A 25,990-nucleotide genomic window follows, 5' to 3' on the forward strand; every position below is an offset into this window, starting at 1 on the left:
AAGACTGCCTACTTACCCAGCTTGCTTTGCTGAGTGAGTAAGGCAGTTGTAAGAGTGGTTTCTGGTTTTTGAGAGGAAGCTTTAATGGAGCTAAGCTTTGTGACTGTTGGTGAATCACAGGGGATGTCTTCGAATTCCACTAAATGGAAATGTTCTTGTCAGGCCAAAGGATGGGAAAGTGAGGGGAGGATCCAAGCCTTTTGCCGGCTTCAAGCAGGCAGACCCTTCTTCTCTGAGAACTTGTCACTGTTACCTCTTGGAAAAGGGTTAAAAGTATTGGTTTGTGTTTGTATTTTCTATGTACCAATGTTTCATATGTGTGCTCTGAAAAAACAACTATATTTCCTTATAATGAAAGAAATGTTCCCATGTGTACAATTGCACAGAAACTCCATTGTTCAAATTATGATCAAAACATATGCCCTTTTCATCCAAACTTGCCCAAGAAGGGATATTGACAGATATTGAAGACCCAGTGCTTTGTCTCCTTTCCCCCCGCCCAGCTACTCCCAGCAGCCCCGACTTCCAGACTCCTAGAGGACCAGCCTATTTGGGGCCAGCGCATGCCAATGATTTCTGAGGCTATGGAATAAAAATAATCTAGAATTATCTACTTTTGAGATTCTTCCACAAAATTAGGCCATTTGCTGGCAATTGCATTTCTGATTTTCCTAGAATTCAGATATCTTTTATTTAAGCCATTCATCTGTCAGACTGAAGAATCCACGTGGAAGATGAGTCTTGATCGAGGTACCCAATTTCTGAAATGGAATGTCTTTAGATTCTTCTTCCTGTAATGGGAATAAAACTCACTTGTAACAAAAATCAATGAAATATGGCTGTATCAAGGAGATTTTCCCCAGTGTCTCTTTGAGGATATTTATCAGAGACTGTCAGCATCTTCAAGGTGACCTTGGCGTATCCCACGGTCTGCTATCTCTTTCCTTTTCAGACAGCCTGACTTTTTTTATCTTCCAGATAGACACAGGGGTTCTTAACCTTTTTTGTGTCATGGATTCCATTTTGGCAGTCTGGAGAAGCCTTTGGGCCCCCTCTCAGAAAAAAAAAATGCTTTTAAATGCACAAAACTAATACACACAGGCTTGCAAAGGAACCCAATTATATTGAAATACAGTTATGGGGTGGGGAGAGAACAGGTTCATGGATCCCAGATGAGAACCCCTGAGATACAGCATCTCTGGCAGGTAGGCCTGTGTTGGCTTGTCTACACTCTGATCATGTTTCAGACACCTGCAAATAAAGGGCCTTGACTTTAAACATGGCAGAGGAAACAAGCTACCTGGGGCTCAGGGCAGTGACCCACTTGGGAATTCTTCAATTCATTGCACATTAGAAAAGTGGCTTCTCTGTTTGAATTTCCCCACTTCATTCATTTCCGCTGGCAGCAAATGGAGGCGGGATCCATTGTTTGTCCTTTGTTCTTGCATAGGACCAATGACATCAGGAGGATGATGTCTTGACTTACAAGTGAAATGGATTTAAATGAGGCAGAGCTGTGCAAAGTCACCAGCCCTACTCTCTCCTCTGGAAAGTGGGTTGATATTATCCAATGGAGAGGGTCCCAAGGGTGAAAGGGCTGGGAAGTAACACAGAGGCCTCAGCCATGACAAGACAAGGCCTCTGGACTCACTTTGTTCCATTGTGGCACTGCCTAAGTAATTCTTTGCTTACATCTAAGACCCAGTGAGAGAGCTTTATTTCCTCAGGATACATTCTTGTATTCTTTGGGACAGTCCTGTGAGGATAGGATTGCCATGTTAATGTTTAAACCTGGAATAGCTGTTCTAAGGTGTCCTTTGTATTTCAAAGCCAACTTTCTGAATGTGAACTCTTTTACATCCATCCCACTGAGCATGAAGAAAGAAACCCTCCAGATTCTGCCACTGAAAGATGACAAAAGAGGTGATTGACCTGTACCCCAGCCTAGGGCAAGCCCTTCATTTTATCATGAGAAATTGATGTCCAGAGTGTGAATTCTCAATGACTTCAGTTTAATGGCACCTGGATGAGATCATGCTAGCACATCAGTGATCTTTACCAGAATGGAGATTCAAATCTTCCTCTTTCCCAGGAAGCCCCACAATGGAAGGAAGATGGTATCTTAAGTAACGTATCTGTGGAAACTCTAGAAATGTCTTCTTATCCCTTTAGTGTTCCAAATAGATTTAGAAATGTGATTGATCTCCCTGTGAATCCATAGGCCCTACCTAGACTGCTCCCTTTTCTCCACTGGTTTTTTTTTGGGAGGAGTGGATTTTTGTTGTTCTTGTTTATATTTGTTAGACCGTGGAGCCTTCTTTATAATTTACCAGCTGCAAAGCAAACTGCAGGGAGCCCAGAAAGATGATGATCCAAATGCCTCAACCTTTCCATTGGGAACTGAGGAAGGGAATCAGAAAATCAATGAGGGAAATATGAAAAGAATAGATTCTGTCTTCCGTCAATGAAAACAGGAGACAACTAAAAAATTATTGTGTTAGTGAAGGTCCTTACTACTTCCTGGTTTTGCAGACTAAATTACATAGCATTAAAAGGCACAAAGAAGCATGGGGGAGGGAGAGGGGAGACCAGTGGGAGAGGAAAGAGGCTGGGAAGGGTGACTCTATGTCTTGGAGTGGCTGAATAACAAAAGGAAATTTTGGATGCTGTGTCCTTAGGAGCCAAGGATGTGGTATTCAGTGATTCTCTCCTACCCCCACCCCCACCCCCACTTAATTATAATAGTAACCTACTACTATACAAGTCTGAATGTCTTTACTGGGAAATGACTCAACATATTTCATCATAAGTCTATCCATTTTCTTTAGAAATACTTGGTTCAGGGCCAATTTTCTTATTAACGTTAGATTGAAACTGCTGAATTACTTTATATATAAGTTTCCTCTTAGAAATTATGGTCAGAACTATTTTAAGTGAGAGGGAAGACCAAATGTATTTGTCATGGGTTCTTTGAATAATTTGTGGATAAACGAACAGTGTGAGATCATTTTGAAGGGCAGACAACTCTCTGGAAGAACCTCTACCTGCCATGTTACAAGTTGGAAAACACTTTGCACACATTTCAGGAATCATAACAAGCCTGTGAGAAAAGTACCAGAGGTCTTGTTGCCCTCATGCTAGTGATAAGAGACTGAGGCTTGGAAAGTGAAGGGATTTCCCTCGATAACCCATCTAAATGGCCAAGGCCAGTTTTCTGGCCAGATCTACAAATCAGAACACACTTCCTTTACAGAAAGTGAAAAATGCTTTGTTTTTGTCTCAGTTTACACACAAGACATAGCTACTTTGTAAAGTAAAAAATTTTCAAGAAAGTTAAGAAGTTGACTTCTGTAAGCTTGAAAAAACTTGGCTTATTAAAAGTACTTACTATCACTGTTGATCTTCTTTTTGCATTCTAAAGCAATGAAGGATGAAATCTACATAGACCCTCTCTTAAGGTAATGTCAACTTCTCCTTTGAGAGTTGAGAGAATGTGGCTTATCTGAGGAAGCTTCTCCTGGTTCAGGTCATTCTTAGCATATTCTAAGAGTTGTGCCGCCCCCCCCCCCCATTTTTCTTTTGTGCTCTGCCCGTGTGGTACTTGGATCAATTTCACATTCTCTCACTGTCTAGTTCTCTTCCAAGTATGGCTTCTGATTACCGACAAAGAATTATTCCGAAGGATTGGACCGGTTTAACAAATAGCCACTTGTCTACTTGTCTCCTATGATATGTAAACTGAAAACCTTGAGGTTTCATTTATACCTAATATCTTCCAGCAAGTTGGTAGAAAGATAGATGGATAAATGGTTTGAAACTATTAACAGTGTTGATTAAATGATGTTTTGGGTTGAATTTTTCCAAAGTACATATCATCTTTGTAAAAAAATCTCATCTGCAGACAACCTAGACTATATTAGCTATCTATTTTTATTGGAAAAGTGAGGAACTATGGATGTGGGATGTTGGATCCACTGAGAGATGCCATCAATGTGTCAGTTGGTGTTGCTGACTTGTTTTTCTTTGTCACAAGGGAAGGCTCTCTAGATAAAGGAGAGGGAGGAACATATTTAGAAATAAAAGTGATGTAATAACAAAAGGTAACTATTTTAAAACTGAATTTCATATGAGGAAAGATTTGAGTTTGAAAATTTCATTAGTCATATAAAAAGAAATAGAGAAAAGTATGTTGGCAATCAAAATGGGCTCTTAGCACTCAGTTCAACCAAGTGCCCTTGAAGAGTTTGGCCTTTGTTTCCTTGATTAGATTGGGAGTCCTTGGTGACCTCCTTGCCTCAGGGGAGGGCCTAGTTTACATGGGTTTGAGTGACATTTTTGGGACATGAGAGGCTTTTAGACCATGTGGGTTTAAGTCACCTCTTTGTGACGATTTTAGGTCACGTGGGTGAGCTGTATGTGTGACTCACCCTTGACCCTTTCTCTTTTTTTGGAGCTCTTACCCACAGCTGTGGTGACATGAGTGACTCTGGGCCAGCCCTGAACCTAGATGTTGGTAACTATGAATTGTATTTGGTCTGTCTGTTGACATTTGTAATTTGTTTGTATTTTGCTCTGAAGTTCAGGGTGCTGGCTTTTCCCCCTGACCTACATGAATGGTATTTGTATGCCAGATTAAAGTAAACTTGTCAACCCCATAGCGTTGCTTTCCTTAGTAAGGCAGATCAAAAGAACATGGGCTTTGGCAGCATTCTTGTTGTTGGGTTTATGTTGGTCTTTCACCCCCACAACAGCTGCTAGCCAGATTGCTGAAACAAAAAGTCAATGAAGGAATAATTATGCAATGACTAGAAGGTTACATGAATATCTATATTCTATGATCCAGCCAGGTTGACATTTCCATCTCCCATGTTAGTGCTTTTGTACACATAGGCTGTCCTCCATGCGTGGGATAGTCTCCCTCCTCACCTCCAAGTCATGGAACCCTAACTTATCCTGACATTGCTTACTTCCCTCTTTACCACTTTGCATTTATTTTGTACATATATTGAATTTACTCGTTTGTCGACATGCTGTCTCTCTACTTCCCCCCTCCAGTAGAACGTAAGAGTCTTGAGGGCAGGGACTGCATCATTTTTGTATTGATATCCTTAATACAAAGGACAGTGCTTGGCACATAATGCGTAATATATAGCACCTTCATTTCAGTACCTCTGCATTATTGATCCATTCACTTACACCCCCAGTTTCTTTTCCTTTCTTTCATTGTCTCTTTTCTTCCTCCTCTTCTCTTCCTTCACCTCTTCTTTCCCTTCTCCTTTTCCTCCTTCTTTCCTGCCAGTGCTGGGAAATTTAAACAACAAGTCGAAGAACAGTGATAAGACATCCATATCTTTCAGGCATGAGCACCTCCTGCCTCCTTTGTCAGGCTCGATTGAATGGAGGTCCCAGCACATTTGATCCTTTCTCTGTTTTGTCTTTAGTTCATCCACAGATGGCTAATAAAAGGCATAGGAAGTTTCATCAGTGAAATTAGTAATCTCTTGTTTATGGAGGAGGAGATGCACTGAAAGCCTGTCATTCTACATATTTGGCCTTTGGGCTATTCTTTTTGTTTTTACAGCTACAGAATTTAGTGGTTTACTTTCTTAAGGGGAAAAAAGGCAGTGTCTGTTATTGTATATCTTACATCCATACATATGTGTGTACACTTCTGTGCACACACAGTATATATGTGTGTGTGTGTGTATAAATAGATTTACATACGCAGATATTTAAATGATCAGCTGAGACATGCTTCCATCACAGTTGCTTAGGTCCCCAGTTGTTCTTACTTGTAACAGGGAATGCCTTTGAGAGCTCAGAGTCTGGGAAGTGCTGAGTGATTATAAATGATTGCTAACTTAGTTGTCAAGAACATTTAAAACTGGAAGCAATTTTGGCCAGGCTCATTATGTATTACTCTCCCCTGACACCACATTTTACCCACTGCTGCATGTGGCCTCACATCTTCCCATCTCTGTGCTTTTGCCCAGACTGTGCCCCACGCCTTGCTTGCCCTCTTCACATCTGCTTTGCAGAATGCCTAGCTTCCTTCCTCTCCAGACCTATCCTGTCTCCTGGCAGTTTCTCAGTCTCTCTGTCCTGGAAATTATTTTGCAGTTATGCTATCTGTAGTTACTGTAACCATTGACTGTCGTTATTAGAGCACTGACTGTAAGTCATGCTTCCGTTTTTTGTTTTTTTTTTTTCCTGTGCCTATGCTGTTTCCCCCTAGTAGAATGTAAGCTCCTTGAATGCAAATCAAATCAGTAAACGTTTTTAAAATGCCTGCTATGGGGCAGACGCTTTACTGAGTGCTGGAGATCCAAATATTGAAGTTCCTTGAAGGCAGGGACTGGGGTTTATTAATTAATTTATTTTTTTGTAATTGTACCCTTGGCACCTAGCGTGGCACCTGCCACTTCATAAATGCTTGCTGAGTCAATGGATTTGTCCCACAACCCTCTTTATCTCCTGATGCTGGTGGTCAACTGTATCATGACTACAGCTTTCAATCTGATAGGAAAACTAGAAATAGTGATGAGCGCTCTCCTAAAATGGAGCCACCTGCTCTGGAGGTGGGTTTCCCATCACAGGAAATCTTGAAGTAGAACCTGACTGACCTCTATCACTGCTTCTAGAACAGTTGGATTCTTGTAGAGGCTCAGGTTGGATCACTATAGGCCCTTCTAACTAGGAAAATGGCTGTGTAATGATGCCTTGCTCTGATTCTCTCACCCAACCCCCAGCCAGATCTTCAGCTGCACTTCTCTACTAAAGACAATTCAATGATGAAGAAACCATTTCAGGGAAAGGTCTCTCTCTCTCTCTCTCTCTCTCTCTCTCTCTCTGAGGTGATCTCAACAATAAAGGGATATTTTTTGAAAATTTGACTCCTGGGGCTTTTGAGTGCCTACCTCTGAGCTGATCTGCTCAAGAAGGGGCTGCCTCTCCATTTACAGTTGGTATTGATTCTTCAATTACTTTTGTCTCTGGACCCTTGACCTCGACCCCATCAAAGAGGGAGAGAGAAAAAACAAGAAAAATGAACAAATCCACCAACAAACTCCTGTGTTTCCAAGGTCCTTTGTCCTATGAGAGCAATCAAAGGACAAATGGAATTAGGTTCCCCAAGATTCCCCCTCCCCTTTCCTATAGTTGGAGGGATCCAGTCTCTGGACACAGTGAGCCAAGGGTAGCCCTGAGTCTGGGCATTTCCAGCCTCTCTGTTTAGTTTGCTAGCTCTTAGCTCTTAACCCCTTTCTCTTCTGACTTGTCCTTTAGGCCAGCTGTGCTGACTAGTGGTGGCTATGGCACCATGCAAATCCAATTAGCAGCACTGCTTGTCCTTGGGATGGAGAATAGATTCCTCCTTTCATTTAGTGCCTTGCTCCTTTTAAGCCTTGCAGAATATGGATTCCTCAGATTCTTTTAATGGACTTCCATATGGAAATCATATTTAAGAAAAAATAATCTCTGTACTATGAGATTGTTCCATTTGACTAGGACTGAGAAAAAAATAATTGTATCTGTTGCTGAATGTATCTACTTGCAGGGGTGGGCATGTGTGTGTGTGTGTGTGTGTGTGTGTGTGTGTGTGTATGTGTGTGTGTGTCTTGATGTTCACTGGGGGCCTGGGGTAGACTACATATGCCATTGTCTGCAAATAGGAAAGTCGTTCAATCTTTAGCCATAATCTGCTACGGTCGCATTGTGAATAACCCCAAAATTAGGCCATTTATTCAGTCAACCCCTCTAGAAAGGTTCATTATGAATAGATGGTAAGGTAAGATGCGGAAAGGCCAGTCTCATCCCATCTGACAAACATTTATTAATCACATTACCTGGTACATATTAGGTACTTAATAAAGGTTTATTGACTACTGACTAAGTACCTACCGTGTGTTAGACATTATACTAAGTACTAAGGACAGCTGAAGACTTTAAATGATAACTCCTACTCTCAAGGAGCTTATAATTTGCTTTGCAGAGTTGGGTCAAACCTGAGCACTGACAGATAATCTTATAAAGTCCTTTTTCAGATTGTGAGATTCAGGCACATTTTCTTACTTTTTAAAAAATTCAATCTTTAAAATATTTTCAGCTCTTAATTCTCTACATTCTCCTTCCCTTATTTTGAGAAAGCAAGTTACAAACATGTACAGTAAAGCAAAATTTCCATATTAGCCATTATACTCCCCCTCCCCCCCAAAAAAAGTCTCGTCCATTTTCTCATATTAACATAAAAGTAAAGAATCTGAGAAAACAGGGAAACCTCCAGGGAAACACTGGACAATGGCAAATTTCTTATCCCCAACATTGTTTTAATTTCTATTGTCAACCAGATAAGGGCAGCTAGGTGGCACCACAGTGGATAGAATGTCAGACCTGGAGTCAGGAAGACTCATCTTCCTGAGTCCAAATCTGGCCTCAGATACTTGCTACCTGTGTGATCCTAGAAAAGTCACTTAACCCTGTTTTCTTCAGTTTCCTCAATTACAAAATGACGTGGAGAAGAAGATGGCAAATCACTCCAGTATCTTTGCCGAGAAAACCTCAAATGGGGTCATGAAAAGTCACACATGACTGAACGACAACTCATTCACTGACCTTCTTCCATTTGTTTAATGCTGGACTGTCCAAAATGTGGCCCACAGTACGGTTTATGCAGCCCACCTACATGAATAGAAATTTACATAAATGCTTTAGTAAATGAAGCTGAGCTACTGCAGAGTTCTCACTAAAATGGCAAATCCAAATATATTGTCTATTGTTTCAATAAAAACCTAAGCTTGGACAGCCCTGGTTTAATGAATGCCTACCATGTTTTGAAGCCCAGCTCCAGTATACCTCCCTCCTGAGCCCCTTCTTTGATCCAAGGCTACCAGCACCTTTCCATAGCAGTTGTCCTTCCCTCCCCAACCTCATGGAAATACTTTGTTTATTCTAGTTATTTGTGTCTTGTTCCTGGACTGTGAGCCCCACAAATTCTGGGACGGTGTTCTAAGTACATTTGATGACTCTCTTTTCCTCCTTGCAGACACACAGCACTCTGTATACAGCTGCGAATTCATGCATTCGATGCTGTCCATGCAAAACCCTGATATAGTTAGATATTATTACCCCAGCACCAACACTAACCCTGCTTCTATCATAGCCAAAACTAAATAAAAGGTTGTTGAGTAACTGACTGTATCTGGCCTGTCCCTAATATTTTCCCCTCTGCCCTCTGACCTTTGGTGTCATGTGTATTTTCCTCCCTTCTTCCTTTCCTCTTCTTACTACTGTTTACTACCACTGCTATGGAAAAACCATGACCATCCTTGGCTCAACACTGAGGAGGTTAGATTGTAAAGGATTCATAGCCACAGTGAGCTAACAATTTCTTCTGGGTACTTGTGCCATTGAGAGTGGGAAGTTGATTCAGGAATCAAACTGCCTTCAACTGGACTTTTGTTTAATTAGCAGACCTGATATCATTTCAATTAGGAATTTTATAAATATGTTCAACTTTTTCTTAAAAAATCTTTCCTGAGTTATTTAAACATTCTATAAAATGATAGTGTGATGCACATTTAGAGAAGAAAGGACAGTCATTAGGGAGAAGCATGTTTCATGCTTGGAAACCATGTTTATTCACCAGTTGATAAATGGTACCTTTCACCCAGTTAATCTGGGCAATTTATACCAATTCTTAGACAGAGCAGAATCTTGCCTCCCTTGCATTCAGCTGAAACTGATGAAATTACCATCCTATTGATTTATATTAATAATTTATTGCTTAACAGGGACAACAGTTACCTAGCATGACAGAATTCCGCAGCACTTAGATTTAACTCTTGCCCTGATCTATCATGATGCTGTAGAGAAAGGGGGGCAAAGGGGCTATTACGTCATCTAGCTTCCCATGTAGGTACCTCGATAGATGGATAGGTAGAAACAGAGATAGATAGAGAGATAGATAACTTAATAAGTACCAGCTACTGTTCTATGTTTTGGGGTGTAAATGAAAGTGGTCAAGACCATTCCTGTCCTCAAGGAGATTGCATTTTAATGGGGGAAAAGAACAAGTAAATGGAAGAGGGAAAGGAGATGGTGAGTGGCAAATTCAGTGAGGTTGAGATGGATGGAGAGTGGATTGCAGTCCTGCTTCCTGTCAATGTGAGGCAAAAGTTTCTCTGGTAAAGCTGGGTGATGTAGCAACAGTGCCCAGTGTTGTCTTGGGGGTGGGAAGGGCTAAGGTGAGAATGATGGTGTGAGTGTAGACAGCATGGTGGGAGATGGCTGGCAAATGACACAGATGCCTGCTTCCCAGCAAGATCAGATGAAAGTTCACCTATTAGAGCCAAGTGACCCTTGGTCATAGTCCAGACAGTCACCAGAAATGTGAAGAAGAAGAGAGACCAACTCCTGTGCATACCAAGAATTAAGTGGGTCACACTTCAAGACAACCCCAAGATTTGATCTATGGTCACCTTCCTCCCTCCCCAGATGTTGTGATGAAAGAGGAAATGAAGGCCATAGTTTTTTGGGGCTGCCTCTTAAGCAAAGCAGCCAGTAGAACAGTAATGTGCCTTACAGCTCAGGAGGAACCCTTGTCTCTCTGGGGGCAAGTTGGTGAGCACTACTGCCTTTCAGAAAATCAGCTTCCTCTGGCAACTTAAGCTCTGCTCAGGTGAAATAAAAGAAAACCCAGGTTTGGAGAGTGTTCTTCTCTGGGCATAGCAAAACGCCAAACCTGAGTTTTGTAGCTATCAACTGCCCCTTGAATTGCCCATTGATTGGCATTGTCACAGATTAGTTCTAAGTCAGTGTCATTATTTCCGATCAAATCACAGAGATTTTCTTTTTCTTATTAGTCAATAGAATGCAGGAAGGTATCCTAATTAGGCTTCATTTCCTTATCTTGCTTGACTCTAATTGCTTAAGCTAATTTCCCTTCTTTTATTCTTCATTCCTTGCCAGTTACTTTGGGTGGTTTTCTTATCATGTCTACCCCAAGACTGCTTTCTCACAGATTATAGAAAAAGCCCTTTGGCCCTGGGGAGGTTAGGGATGGATAACAATGGGGCTTCTTAAGTCTAGTGGAAACCTTTCACTAGAAGTGACAGCCTACATTGTGAAGAGCAGAGTCTGTGTGGGCAGCAAGCTAGATAGGGATGGTAACCTGAGGCAGGGTGTTCTAGACAAGGGCATTGAGAACCCTTTGGATTCCACCTCATCTGAAGGATTCTGCCCATTTCTGATCACACATTTTAGGAAGACTGGGAAGCAGAAAACCTCCAAATGAGGGCAAATAGCATCTGGAGTCTGGGTCATTTACAGACTAGTCACAGGGGTTGGGAATGTTAACCAGGAGAAGAGAAGACTCAGAGATGTCATCATGCATTTGAAGGACTGTTTGCTCAAGAGGAATGGCCCCCATTTCAGAGAAGCAAAGGGTTGGATGTAATGGCCTTGATGGTCCCAGCTCTATATGAATGTATGATCCTTCCTTTTTTTCGCAGTCCAACTTATGGGCCAAATTCTGGCTCCTTCCAGAAGCCCCAAGATGACTCCCATCTCCATTCTGACACTCTCACCTTCTACCCTACATTCTCAGAACTGCTAGATGGACTCTCAGAGGCGATTAATCCAAATTCACCCAACAGTTCACCAACCAAGAGGTCATATAACCTTTATCCCACCATTTTGGTAAATAGCCTCTTCCCGCTCCACTTTGGGACCAGCCGGAATGGTTGGGAAGTTTTTCCTAATGTCAAGCCAGCATTTGCCAATCTCTCACTTCCACCCCTTGCACTTTGCCATGGGGCTAAGCAGAATAAATCCAGTCTTTCTTCCATGTAGCAGCTCTTCAAGTATTTGAGGACAGTGGCCCCCTTGGGTCCATCATGACCTTCCCCTGAAGCTTCCTCTTCTCCAGGTTAAACATCCCCAGCTTCTTTAATCAATTCTCTTGTTGGATATTATGGCACATTCTCTATTCTTATTGTCTTGGTTGCCAATTCTTATACGAAGATAGTCCAAGAGCCTGGCAAACATGTCACTGAGAGCTTATCATGCTATACCTTCTGTATCTTGCACATATGAATCAGTTAATAAATACCTTTTCTTTTTCATCATTGGGCTTGTGACTTTACTGGTAGATGGTGTTGTCCATGCTGATTGGTACCTGCTCTGAAACCTATATTCTTAGAGTGGTCTAGGAACCAGAGAGGTTATGGGACTTTCCCAGGGTCACACAGCTAGTGTATGCCAGAGACAGTGTTGGAGCCTAGGTCTTCCTGAGCTTGAGGCTGGCTCTCTCTTCACTACACTGGTCTGACTGTCACTTCTACCATCTCTTTAGGGGTTTAAGGTATGCAAGAGGATTTCTCCACAGTACTGGGTTTGGGAGGAGTTTTACAGGTATCTTATGGCTGTAGCTACCATGGGAATTATGGCTCTTATTTGTCATGGCACATCTAGCTGGAGCAGTGGATATAGTCAGGAAGACCCAAGTTCAGATCTGCTATCAGACACTTAGTAGCTGTATGAATCTGGGCAGGTCACTTAATCTTTCTGCCTCAGTTTCCTCAACTCTAAAATGGGGAAAATTATAGCTCCTACCTTCCAGAATTGTTTTGAGAATCAAATGAGATCATATTTGTGACGCAATTAGCACAGTGCCTGGCACATAATAGGTGCAGTGGCTTTCCTTCCTTCCACATGAAGATTTTGTTTGTGTTATTGTTCAGTCGTGTCTGACTCTGTGACTTCATTGACCATAGCATTCCAGGTCGTTCTATCCTCCACTGTTTCTCAAAGTCTGTCCAAGTTCACATTCATTGTTTCCCTAACAGTCTTTATCCATCTCATCCTCTGCCATCCCCTTTTCCTTTGGCCATCAATCTTTCCCAACATCTGGGTATTTTCCAGTAAGTCCTGTGTTCTCACTTTGTGGCCAAAGGATTTAAAGTTCAGCTTCAGTATTTGACCTTCCAGTGAATAGTCTGCATTAATTTCTTTAAGTATTGGATGATTTGATCTCCTTGCTGGCCAAGGGACTCTCAAAAATCTTCTCCTGCTCCACAATTCAAAGTTGTCTATTCTGCAATGCTCAGCTTTCCTTACCATCCGACTCTCACGGCCTCTCTCATCATTACTGGAAAAGCCATAGCTTTTACTCTACAGACCTTTGCCAGTGAGGGGCAATCTCTGCTTTTTAGTCTGCTGTCCAGGTCTGCCATAGCTTTCCTTCTGTGAGCAGGGGTCTTTTCATTTCATGGCTCTGAACTTTAGTGCAATGCAAGAAACATTGTTTTGGTTCCTGCTGTGTTACAGGCACTATGCTCAGGATACTAAGGGAACTAGTTCTATGCCCAGACATTCTCTTGGGAAGCTGAGAAAAATGGAGTTTCCTTAGTTCCCTGCTTGTCAACACACCCCTTCAGACAGGATCCCGTTGTTGAGTTGAAAATATCAGCAAGGCTTTTTTCTTTAAACTTCTCAGGGACCAAGCTTAGTTTACTTCCACTAATGGGTCTACAAAATCTAACCAGGATACCTTATGTTCCCAGTAAGTTTTAACTCTGATGTGTGCCTCTTTTTGGAGAGCTAAGTGGTACAGTGGACAGGGTGCTGGGCCTGGAGTCAAGAAGACACCTATTGCTGAGTTCAAATCTGGCTTCAGACACTAGCTCTGTGACCCTGGGCAAGCCACTTAACTCTGTTTGTCTCAGTTTCCCCAACTGTAAAATGAGCTGGAGAAGGAAATGGCAAAGCACTGTAGCATCTTTGCCAAGAAGACCCCAAATGGGATTCGTGAAGAGTTGGCCATGAGTCTCTGCTTGCTGACTCTTTCTGAGACGAGCTTTACTTGGCTTACTTGTTTCTTAAACAAGCTGGTCTGATCATTATCATTTTTATTCTTCTTTTTTCCTTTGGAAGAAAAATGAATATTGAGTTTCCCCCAGGCTGAGCCTTCCTTTTTCTTTGCTTTGCCTTCAAAGCCCTTTTCAAGGACATTAACTACTCTTTCTAATTACTTTCCATTGATTTCTTGACTTTTCTCTGCAGCCCAGCCTACTTGTTTTTAGCAAATAAAGGAAGCTAAGTTAAAAAGGAAATGGGGCTTTGGAAGGGGTGGGTGGGATGGGTTTTCAATATCTTAGTCGGGTTTCCAAACCAAATGCACCGAGCATTTCCAGGGAGTGGGGATATGTTGTATGTGTCCTATGCTATGGTTCTCTACTTTAACTGTATCTCTCCTTTGCGCATCTTCAGTACCTACTTCAGGCCCTTATTACAGCCCTGGGCTGTAATATTCCCAAATGGTCTCCTCACTGCCAGATCTAGCCTCCACCCAGCTGCCAAAATAATGGTTTGGGGCACAGGGCAGATGGTGACACTCCCCTCCTCTAAAGTGTCTGTGACTCTTTGTAAACTTTAAGAGTTGGGGTTCTTAACATCTTTTGTGTCATGGGTCTCCTTGTCTAGCAAGTAAAGCCAGATGGGGCCCCCTTTTCAGAGCAATGGTTTTAAAATGCACAAAATATTTAGGATTGGAAAGAAAATCAATCATGTTGAGATGTAGGTATTACTTTTTTTTTTAAGTTCATGGTTCTCAGGTTAAAAGCCGCTATTCTAGAATAAAGGGTAGTCTTTTTAGGTTGGCTTTTAAAACCTCCCACATCTTGGTTCCAACATGTTTCTCTGTGCCTAGTTCCTGTTACTCCCCATCACCCACTCCATGTTCTTGTCAAAATCTAATGACTAGCCATTCCTATTTCTCATCTTGCTATCTCATAATTCTGGGCCTTTGTGCCAGTTGCATTGTGTGTGTAGAAAGTCACTCTTCATCTTCCAGAATCTTCATCATTTATTAGCTCAGGTGCTGCCTCTGTAGGGAAGCCTTCCCTTGGTCCCATCAGATTTTCCTCAATTTTTTTTGGAGTACTTTGGATCTCTCCATTGGCCCCATCACACGCTATCCCAGGGGTTCTTAATCTGGGGTCCATGTACTTCTTGCTGGTTTTTTGTTTATTTCACTAATGATAATTAGATATAATTGTTTCCCTTGTAATCTTGTGTATTTCAGTTCATGCCTTTAAAAGTTGATCCTGAGAAGGTGTCTATAGGTTCCACCAGATGACCATTGGCCATTCATGGTAGAAAAAGGTTATGAACCTGTGCTTTAGGACCAAGTATTTCAACCCTTTCTGAATAAACATACACAACCCCTTTGGCTCCTCACTGCCGAAAGGGAGAAGCCATATATGGCTGCTAGAAATATACTGGAAACACATTTTCAGAAGAGAGTTTCCTTCAACTTGCTTAATCGTCCATGGCTAAGGCAGATCCCCTTCCCGCTCCAGCCTGGACCTTTATGCCTGCAGCATATAAATGAGGCTGGCAAAAAGCACCAGTCTCCAGAATGGTCTGGGCTCCTCAGATGGAAGCTTTGCCGACTAAGTCCCTGGAGAGAATTGGTTATTTGAGCGTGTTTCTGCTCATCTCTTGCAGATTTTCCTCTCTGCCTCCTCCCTTCTCCCTCTTACCCTGCAACAGTCCTTTGTGGTTGCCACACCATCAGATGTAACATTATCTCCCTGACTCTGCCGCAGAGAGCTTTTAAAGCAGTGGGTCAGCTAAGCTATGCATCGAGGTCAATAAAAGATCTAAGGAAAGTTAAATATTGCACAGGTATCATAACTAAATTTAGGGTCTCATTTGGCCTCCAGCTCCCTGACATTGCTCAGCATTCCACAGACCTTTCCACATGGTGGAGACATTTATCTCAGTGCATGATGGGTACAGGCAGTATTTACACACCTCTTCCTTTTACTTTGTTTTCCTAAAGAAATAGCCAACGATGTGGCCAGTTTGTCCTTGTTTAGGTATTGTTAGCAAATGGAAAATAAAATATCTTCCTGCAATTAAGAAGATTGTAAGATGCAATCTTGAGGAAGACTGTTTGAAGCAGAAAATATACAAATACCAGTCTGTCCATGTGGCCTTGGCATGATCATGTCACTGAGTTTCAAGTTACTTTCTTAATCTAGTCCTGAAATAGGGTTAATCAAGGTTTCTAGTTCCTAGGAAAGCATTTTTGCTTCTGGAGGGGTAGGATGAGGAGGGGGATGGATTCAAGTCAGTGTTTTTGGAGTGTAACAGACTCAGCACAAAATCAGCAGTCCTGGCTTCTGTGTTCACCTTGAGATAGACTCTCCTGGGCATTGGTTTCCCTGCCTCGGCACACCGCAACCCCAATGCTGCATTGGAGGAAGCTTTCTTATTAGGATGTAGCCTTTTAAAAAGTGTCAAGATTGAGCCTTCTTCTCTAGCATACAGTAGCTGTCTGGAAGGAGAGTGGGTTTGTAGTCAGAAAAGCTGGCTTTTACTTCTTTTGCTTCATACCTCACCCGCTCTGTGACCCTGTGCAAATGATCTCATTTGTTTTGGGCAGAGTTTCCTCTCTAAAATGTTGGGACTGAAATCACATATAATTTGGGGTAATGGCATGGGATAGAGTGGTGTGAGAACCAGATTTGATGTTGGAGGGCCCAGGGCCTGTGAGCAACGCCCTTCCCTTCTCTGGCTGGCTCATACTTTCTTCCTATAGAAAATGAACAGATTGGAGTGGATTGAAATTTTCCAAATCCATGAGATGTGATCTCATAGCATGTGGGGAAGAGAGCAAAACCCTTTGGGGACCAGGAATCAGTGGCCAGAATTAGTTGATATTCAAATAGAAGTCCTGCATAAATATATTTACTTTTTCCAAAAGGTGGGGGAATTCCAGTTAAAGACGGTAAAGGCAAGACTAACAGTGAATTCACTCTAATTGGCCATGAAAGCAGTATAACATTTATTTCATACTGTATGTCCAAACAAGGTCAAATTTGAATTTGCCCTTGTTGAATCTTTAAGACTTGAGGAGAGGGGTCTGCTTAAGTCAGTGGTGACCAACACTCGTAGATGATGTGCATGAGTCAGGTCTCCATGCTGCATTTAGATGAGAAGTATGTGGACCTAAAGTTAAACAGCTTTTTTTTAAAGTTTTTATTTTTATTTTCAATTCCAAATTCCCTATTTTTCCTCCACCCCTCACTGAGAAGGTAAGAAATACTGTACCAATTATACATATAAAGTCATCCAAAACATTTCCATATTAACCACATTGTGGAGGGGAAAAGAAAGAAAAAAAAAAGAAAGAAAAACCATGCTCCAATCTGTACTCAGAGTTCATCATAAACAATCTATTCTGTGGAAGTTAAGAGTAGAATGGATAAGTGCCTGGATGGATCTGTTACCCCATGAATTTTGAAGTTCTCTTCAGCAAAGTAGATTGGAATCCATTGGTGGTGGTCCATCTTTACCCATGCTCTGTTCTATATGGTGCAGGGTGTCTACCCAGTGTTAGAGGGCTTCTTTACTTTCTATAATGTCATGAGAGTACCAAGGGGGTGTTCTGACTGTCTGGGTCAATTCTTGCCTTCACCCCACTACCAGCCTCTTTTCTCTTCCTATCCTCCATGTTTTGATTACATCTTTCACTTCTATTCTTTGAAGGTATTCATTGCCCTCTGTGCCAAGCTCATGTCTAGTTCTCAGGAGACTGTGCCTATGCTTTGTAGTGATATAATAACAGTGGTAGAATGTTGGTATTAAAAAAGATAGACCACCGTTTCCATGAAAAAATTGGGAATAATATAAAGGAGTTTTGCAATTTACTAAAGACAATCCAATTGACTTTCATCTTCTTGTCCAACTCTGGACCTAACTTGTTGCATATTGGTACTATCTATACCAGATCTATATACTGATGGCCAAGCATTAGAGGTAATAAATCTAAGGGTGCATTGACATCTGTACAGTAGATATCTTTGGAATATTGAAGTGCATGATGGTCACCATGAACTGTGTGGGGAATATCTGTCAAGGTTCTTTTGTATCTTTAGAGAGAATGGCAGTTAGTCCTGGCCATTGTTTTATTTGGGAGGGAAAAAATGAAGAATGTAAGTCCACCCTCTTTATTTGGCATTGGCTGTTTAAATTCCCCATTTTCTAATAACTCTGCAGGAACTTAGTTCATTTTCTTATATTAAATTTTGCCTCAAGTTGGAAACTCATCTTATAATTATGAATATGGAACAAATTTTACAGTTGGACTCAACCCAGCGCCCTTTTAGGTTGGTTAAAATGCATTCATCTAAGAGGTATAACCTCATTTGGGATCCTTCCTTACATTCTCCTTTTTGCAGGAAGAACAAGATAAAGCACCGAAGTTTGGGGATAGCCAGTCAATGAACCAGGATGTACAAATACACGATCACATACCCCCACCTTGGGGGTCAGGCAGGTGGGGGGAGGGATGAGTATGAGGACGATATCGGTAGCTGGTATTCAGCATGCCCACAAAGCCACCACTCCATCCTCAGCACCATGCTACTTAAGGATATGCAGTGAACCAAAGGGACATTGGCATAATTACCAAGCTCTGCCATTCCTCTCACTATGAAATGCTGAGTAAGTGACTGCTTTTTGCTTTGTTTGCAGAATGGGATTCCCCCAGTTCATTAGGTTTGCCACATAGCTGAGAAATACTGCTATTGATCTAAAGCACTAGTTGCCAAAGGGGGAGGTGGGGCATGACCCCAGTGGTTTTGCCATCAAACTGAACATTGGGTGGAGTCAACAAGACCTGAGTTCAAATCCTAACTCTTACACTTACTTGTGTGACCCTAGGCAAGTCACTTAATCACCTTCTGCCTCTGTTTTCTTATTGTTAAATTGGGCTAAGAAAAACATCTATCTCACAGGGTTGTATCAAATGAGATAACGTACATAAAGTACTTTGACTGCTTGCTGTATACAGAATTTTCATACTCATGCTTCCCCCACCCCCCCACATCCTGACCCCTAAGTTGGAGATATGTAATGATGGTAAATCTTGGTTCATTGACTGACTGTCACCCAAGTTTGGGGCTTTACCTTGTTCTTCCTGCAAGAAGTATGGAAGGCTCCTAACCAGGGGCTCAGAGAATCCCTGCCTTTGACTCTTTCTTGCGTCCTGGCCCTCCAGTCCACAGGGCATCCAGTGAAGACTATGGACCCCTTCTAAGCATCATGTTTCTGGATGTCTGAAATAAAATATGTAGTAATACCAAGGAAGGCAAGTCCATTGAATACCAGTTATCACAGCATAGTCAAAAGTTCACAGACTCTAGGTTAAGAAGACTTGTTCTAACAGAGGTCAAAAAGGGTCAAACTAGTCCCTTTTAGACCTTCAGATCTGCATGCCAAGTCATTCATCACTGAATAACTTGGCTATCTCTGCTGCTGGGGTTCCAAAGAGTACTGCATTTTTTTTTTCAGAAAGCCTCCTCTTTGCTGCTTGCTTTCACTTCCTTTGCCTCTGCAAACCCTGGGATCTGATTTCAGGTTGGGGGTGGTGGTGAGAGGGGGAGGCTGAAGAGAATTAGTGCTTGTTATTAGTGCCCTGATGAAAGCTTTGGATCAATGTACCCTTGCTTCTAGCTTTTGGCCTAGTCAGCAATATCCAAAAGGCTCACAGATGGGCTTAGGGTTCAGTTCTTTTGTTCCCCATGAACCCTAAATGCAAGCAGCAGTTTTAGAACTCCTAAAAGCACATGGGTCTCAGCTCTAAAAGTTTTTGTTTTCTTATTCCTCCAGCATACCCAGGAGTTCTTAATTTGGGTGTCCAGGGGCAGATTTCAGGAGATCCATAAACTTGGATGTGAGAAAAAAATAAATCTTTAGTTCAATATAATAGATTTCCTTTGTAATCCTATCCATCTGAAAACAGGGTTCATAGGCTTCACCAGACAGTCAAAGAACTCCACCACACAAATTAAGGACCCTTGCTTATGTTGCTGCCAAATGAGATGCCAGTATTTGGCAAGTCCATTGACATGTAGCATCTCATTTTCAGAGATGAAATATTGGAAACAGGAAGACAGGAAAAATAAATATTGGGTAGGGGGTGGAGGTTGAAACCTGAGATGAGAGACAATTGGACTTTTGTACAAATGAAATTATTTGGCTCTTTGCATTAAAACATTGGCCATGTGGATCAATTACATCCTGCCCTTTTTTTCTAGTTGGGATTGGCTTTCTAAGATATTTGAGAGGATCACTAGCTAGAACCAGAAAATCTGAAGGGCACCAGTGGGAAACTCGGTTTTCTGCATCTTAACCAATTCCCCTGAAACTTGTAGCCAGTACTGGACAGTGCTGTGGTTGGGAGCTTGGCATCCAGGAGGGATGAGAGGGGCCATTTCACAACCGAATAACTAGTGCTGGCACCCACCCCTGCTTCCTTCAGCTCTTAGGCTTTCTCTGAGAAAGTAGAAGAGGTGAGAGACATCTGTGCTAGGGGAAGGAGCTCAGAGAGGGAATCCTTGAGTACGGCTGGCCAGGAATGAAATCCACCTGTCACAGAGAGAGATAAATGAAGTTGAGCAAGTTGGTGTCTGGATCCCCCAGCAGAAGTGATGTGGCAGATGGAGTTATTGGGTGCACTGTTGCACTAATAGAGATGTTTTTGTATGAGAAACAGTGTGCAACAGCCATGAAGAATGAGTTGGCTAATGGGACACATCAGTTCAATTATTACGACCCTTCTTTTTCCCACTTAGTTCCAGCTTCTTGCCTGACTGTTGAAAAACAATCACTTGGTCATTTGGTTCCATTCTTTAGGTCCTTGGAATAGCCCCCCTACATGAGAGTATAAAGACCTATAAAGTCAGGCATTGGCAACCAGTGGAAAATGAAGCTATCAGAAAGCACACACATCCTTCTGCTGGGCATATAAGTGGTACTGAGGATAAAGGAAGGCCTGAGTTCAAATGTGGCCTCTGATGCTTCCTACCTTCTTGGACAAGCCACTGACATCTATCTTTCTCAGATCCCTCACGTAGAAAATGGAGGTGATAATAGCACCTACCTCCCAGGATTGTTGTGTGGATAAAATGAGATGGCATTTGTAAAGCCACTTGTGAACTTTAATGTTGGCCACCTTGACAGATCTTTTAGTTGAAAACTGAATCCCTCCTTGGGATCTTCTTGGTTTTCAGAGAAAAAAAATAGCCAATTAATTTCATCAGAGGTTGCTAATTCCCTGAAAGGAAAGTTACTGTTGGTGACAAGGTGTTCTGTAGATGAAGTCAAAGAGCTCCCTTCTGATGATGGTTTGGCAGCTTAGTAACTGACTGCTGGCCTTCTCTCCTAGTACATTCGTGTTCTCTACTTCACCCAATGCCTGTGCCTGCCCACCCACTCCACTCCAGTGAGATTTGGGAGGAGAGTCCTGCCATGAAATAGTCAAGGGCTTCTTGAAACAGAGAGTCTTTGAGTGGGAGGAAATGATGGCTGTCTTTGGGCACCTGAAGTGCTGCACTGGGAAGAGGACCAAGAAGTTGGAATGAAGCCAATTCAGTTTTGTCAGGAAAAACTCAACAAAGATTGGAGCTGTCCCAGAGTGCAGTAGGCTACCTTGGGAGGTAGTGGCTTCCCTCTCTTCATATGGATTGTAATGCAGCCTAGGTGTGCATTTGTTGGTGAGCTGGTCACTGAAGCCACTTCCAGAGCAGGGAGTCCCTTCAGGGGACTGGTGTCCCTTTGGTTCAGGGCCAATGTATAATTCCATACTATCCCTCCCTTTCTGTGGTTCTGGTTCGTGGAAACAAAGCCTGGTCCAAGGTCAAATTCATGGGGCAGTACCCCATGTATACACCTGGATGCCTCCACTTTGTTGTAGGCATGTCCAGACTAGTGACATGGGAACTTCACTTAGAGAAGTTGGCCTAAAAATGAGGGTTCTCCTCCATTCTTTAGTTGCATAGCATCTTGTATTGGAGCTTTTAAAGTTCTAGTGATTAGAACTTCACTTAGTTCTTAGAACTTCACTCATTCACTAGAACTTAGAACTTCACAATGGGGATTGGACTGTGCAGCCAGAAACGTGGGAGCAAGGAGCTCCTGGGAACCATGGGAAAATAGGAGCCTTGAATAAGGCAAAACATCAGTTAGGCCAGTTCTTGTCACTATTTATGGCTCTTCTCCCTCCCCCCATTTTGCACCAGTTTCTTCTGGGGGCTGGGCTAGCCAGGGGCACACCTAAATTCTGCCCCAAGGTAGCCATTCTGCAAAGAGGACAGTGATCCACCAGCATCTTCGAGTGTTGATATGGGAGACACAAAGTCAGCAGAAAGACTGGACTGACATTAGCCTGCTACAATGTGAAGTGATTTCTGCAGTTCAGAAAGGCCAAAACCCATGGCCAATTTCCTGTGTAGATTCAGATCCAGTTTTGCATATTACAGTTTCTCCGAACAAGGCACCAAAAGGATTTTATCTAGAAACCACACATCGCAACTCATTTCCTCCTGAGTAAGAGTACTTCCCCGATGTGCTGATCATCTGTGAGGTTGCAGGGTTGGCAGAAAGGGGCTGGGGTGGGGTGGGGGTGTTGTTGTGGGGGGCAGGGAGAGGGAAGGAGAGAGAGAAAGATAGGGATAGAGAAAGAGAAGGGGAGGGAGAGAAAGACAAAGGGGGAGGAAGAGAGACAGAAGAGAGGCAGAGACAGAGAAGGGGAGAGAGGCAGATAGAGAGAAAGGGAGTGGAGGGAGACAGGGAGAGAGGGAGAGAGCTTTCTCTGCATTACACCACCCTGTTCTCTGTATCCCCAGCATGTTGCACAGTGATTAGCACATATGGCACAACACCTGGAGAGCTGGACTTAGAGTCAAGAAGCTCTGAGTTCAAATTCTTCCTCATACTTTCTAACTGTGAAACTCTTGACAAATTACTCTTTGCCTGCCTCAGTTTCTTCACCTGTGAAATGGGGATAACAAGAGCACTCATATCTCAGGATTGTAGTGAGGGTAAAATAAGATAAGATGTGTGAAATGCTTTGCAGACTTTAAAATGCTATATAAATGTGAGTGGTGGTGGTGATGAGGATGACTTAGCCATTGTCTTGGTAAGCACCTAATGAATTCTTGGTGACTAAATAAATATTAGTGTAGTTATCGGAAGCCAGTGGTTAAACATCTTAAATAGGACAAATTGAGACTTTCTATCTGGGTCTCAGTTTCCCCATCTGTATAATGAGCTGTCTTAAACTAAATAGCCCCTAAGCCTCTTTCCGGCTCCAAATCCAAAATGCTTCTGTTTTCCACTGGGTGCTTATTTCTAATGACTTTTAGAACAGAGTAAACCTCTTGGTCTGCCTTTCACACAGGGAGCAGCAATGGCTTCGGAGCAATCACGTGTCGGGCTCTCTTCCTGGTTAAAGGTGTCTCCCAAGTGTGGGAGGAGGGGAGCTAGGCTGCTGAAGAGACGAGAGCCAAGGACATTTCTGGATGACCCTCCCTGTCTTTTCACGCATTGGCCCTCCTGCCTCCAAGAAGCTCTCTCTTCATCTGTGATCCCTCTCTGAGTCCCCAGAGAGCCAGACATATCTTCCGCTCTATTTCTCTCTCAAGTAAAGGCTGTTTCATGGAAAATACTATTGTCTATGATAAGTGATGAGCAGGATTTTATCAGAAAACATGAGAAGAAGTATGTGAACTGATGCAAAGTAGAGTGAGCAGAACCAGGAGAGCATTGTATACAGTAACAACAATATGAGAATATGATCTGCTATGAAAGACCTAGCTACTCTGATCAATACAATAATCCATGCCCATTCCAAAGGACCCGTGATGAAAGATGCGATCCACCTCCAGAGAAAGAATTGATAAACTAAGTGCAAATTGAAGCATATTTCTTTACTTTCTTTATTTTTCCTGTGTTTTTGTGCCATGGCTAATATATGTTTTATCTGATTTCACACCTATAATTAATACGATTGATTGCCTTTTCAATGAGTGGGGTAGGAGCTTTAGAATTCAATTTAAAAAAAAAGTTAAAAATAAATAATAAATTATAAAAAAATTAAATCAAATAATGGCTATTTCACAAATGATGTTGTGGGTCCTGAGATTTAATGTCAGGTTCTCAATGAATCCCTTTGTAACCCAATCCAAATGATTTTCACTCAGAAAGTATTTTTCAGGTGCCTTCTATATGTCAAGCATGGTGCTAGGCTGGGATACAAAGACAACTTTGGCATTCAATTTCCCATCTAGAGTGTAAATGGTTAAGGCCAGACCCCATCCACTTCTTATCCCACACTATGCCTAGCACAGGGTCCTGAACACAGATACTTGATAAATATTTGTTGGTCCTATGAAAGATGTAAATAATTTGCCTCAACATACTTACTCATACTTTCTTTGGTCTTTGGAAATGTGGTCAAGCAAGCAATCAGAGATGCCTTTGTTTTGGGGACGCAATGGGAAACCATTGGTGATTCCATGAGACAGAAGATTAAGGACCAAATATGAACCAGGGGTACCCACTGAAATGCAGGGTTTGAAGAGTCCTCAGAAATTGTCTCATCCTTTTAGGTTATGTTATTTTATTTGTTGAGGGGGGAAGGCAGGGCAATTGCGGTTAAGTGACTTACCTAAAGTCACATAGCTAATAAGCATGTCAAGTGTCTGAGGCTGGATTTGAACTCAGGTCCTCCTAACTCCAAGGCCAGTGATCTACTCACTGTGCCACCTAGCTGCCCCTAATCCCTTTGTTTTATAGAGGAGAAAGTGGAAGAAAGGAATTGATTTGAACTCATCAAGCCAGAACTCCTTGATCTGAAAAAGGACATTAAAAGAAACCTAGGCCTTCACCTGAGAAAGTAGGAAACTCAGGAAGTAAAGATCAATCATAAATAGGGAGTTGTAAGATGCCCTTGGGATCATTTCATCCAGGTACTTCATTAACATTCAGTTGTTTCAGTAATGTCTGATTCTTTGTGACCCCATGTGGGCTTTTCTTGGCAAAGATGCTGTACTGGCTGGCCATTTCCTTCTCCAGCTCATTTTACAGATGCGGAAACTGAAGCAAACAGTGTCAAGTGACTTGCCTAGGGTCACACAGCTAGTAAGTGTCTGAGGCCAGATTTGGATGCAGGAAGATGAATCTTCCTGACTCCAGGCCCCACGTTCTGTCCATTGTGCTAGTTGCCTATTCTAGTTGCCTATATTGCTAATAGCCAACCTCTAACAAAGGGGTTCTCCAAATTTTGTGTCTCGTGTCCCCCTTGGGGTAGCCTGGTGAGGCCTGTGGATGCCTTCTAATAATCATGTTGTTAAATGCGTAAAATGAAATACGTAGGATTACAAAGGAAACCAGCTATACTGGGATGCAATTGTATCTTTTTAAAGCTCATAGTCCCTGCTAATAGTTTACGTTGTCAGTTTGCCAAAGGTTTTCATTTCCTTTATGCCCATGGATCCTTCTCCTGCTGTGCTCTATATGGCAGACAGGCTGGGTCTTGGTATCCCGTTTGACAGCTAAAGGAAGCGAAGCTCAGAGAGGGATCTGTCTCCAGTGCCACAGCTAGTCAGGAGAGAGGAGCCAGGATTGTGCAGAGGGAGGGCATGTTTGGTGGCCTGGTGTGAGTACTTGCTTCTTGTCATCCGCCAGAGTGTCTTCACCTGTGGAGAGAAGCATTCTGCCTAGAGAATGCTTTTCCTTCATGCTCCATGTGGAGAAGGCTCTCAGTTGGGATACTGGCCTGGAAGTGTACCTTCTGTCCTTTCCTCCTCAGAGATTAGTGATGTTAAGGTCTGGTGACCAAGGCTGCTGCTTTAAATAGCAGTGTTGACTCAGGGAGCCCACACTCTACCAGAGCTGCCTTTCCTCCTCCCATCAGCTCTTCCTTTTGGGAAGAAGTCAAGGATTCTTCTTTGTAATTCTGCAAGGCAAGGCATTTTGTTCCTGCCTGCCGGGCCACAGGCCAGCAGACAGAGCATTCTTTCTTCCGTGGCTTTGAGCCTGGCACTCTATTTCCTGTCCTCTGGAGGCCTGATCACTCTGTCATTCTGGGTGACCCAAGTCCTGCTGGCATCTGAAGGAACCAGGCAGCAGACAAAGCTGA

At 42.5% G+C, this 25,990-nt stretch overlaps 1 protein-coding gene across 3 annotated transcripts in view; it reads left to right on the forward strand.

Annotated features, from left to right (window-relative positions):
* Positions 1–25,990, forward strand: part of NRG1 (neuregulin 1) — an 836,141-nt gene that overhangs the window by 756,010 nt on the left and 54,141 nt on the right. The gene's annotated exons all lie outside the window — the stretch shown is intronic.

This window comes from Trichosurus vulpecula, chromosome 6 (assembly GCF_011100635.1).
Source record: "Trichosurus vulpecula isolate mTriVul1 chromosome 6, mTriVul1.pri, whole genome shotgun sequence".
Classification (NCBI taxonomy): domain Eukaryota; kingdom Metazoa; phylum Chordata; class Mammalia; order Diprotodontia; family Phalangeridae; genus Trichosurus; species Trichosurus vulpecula.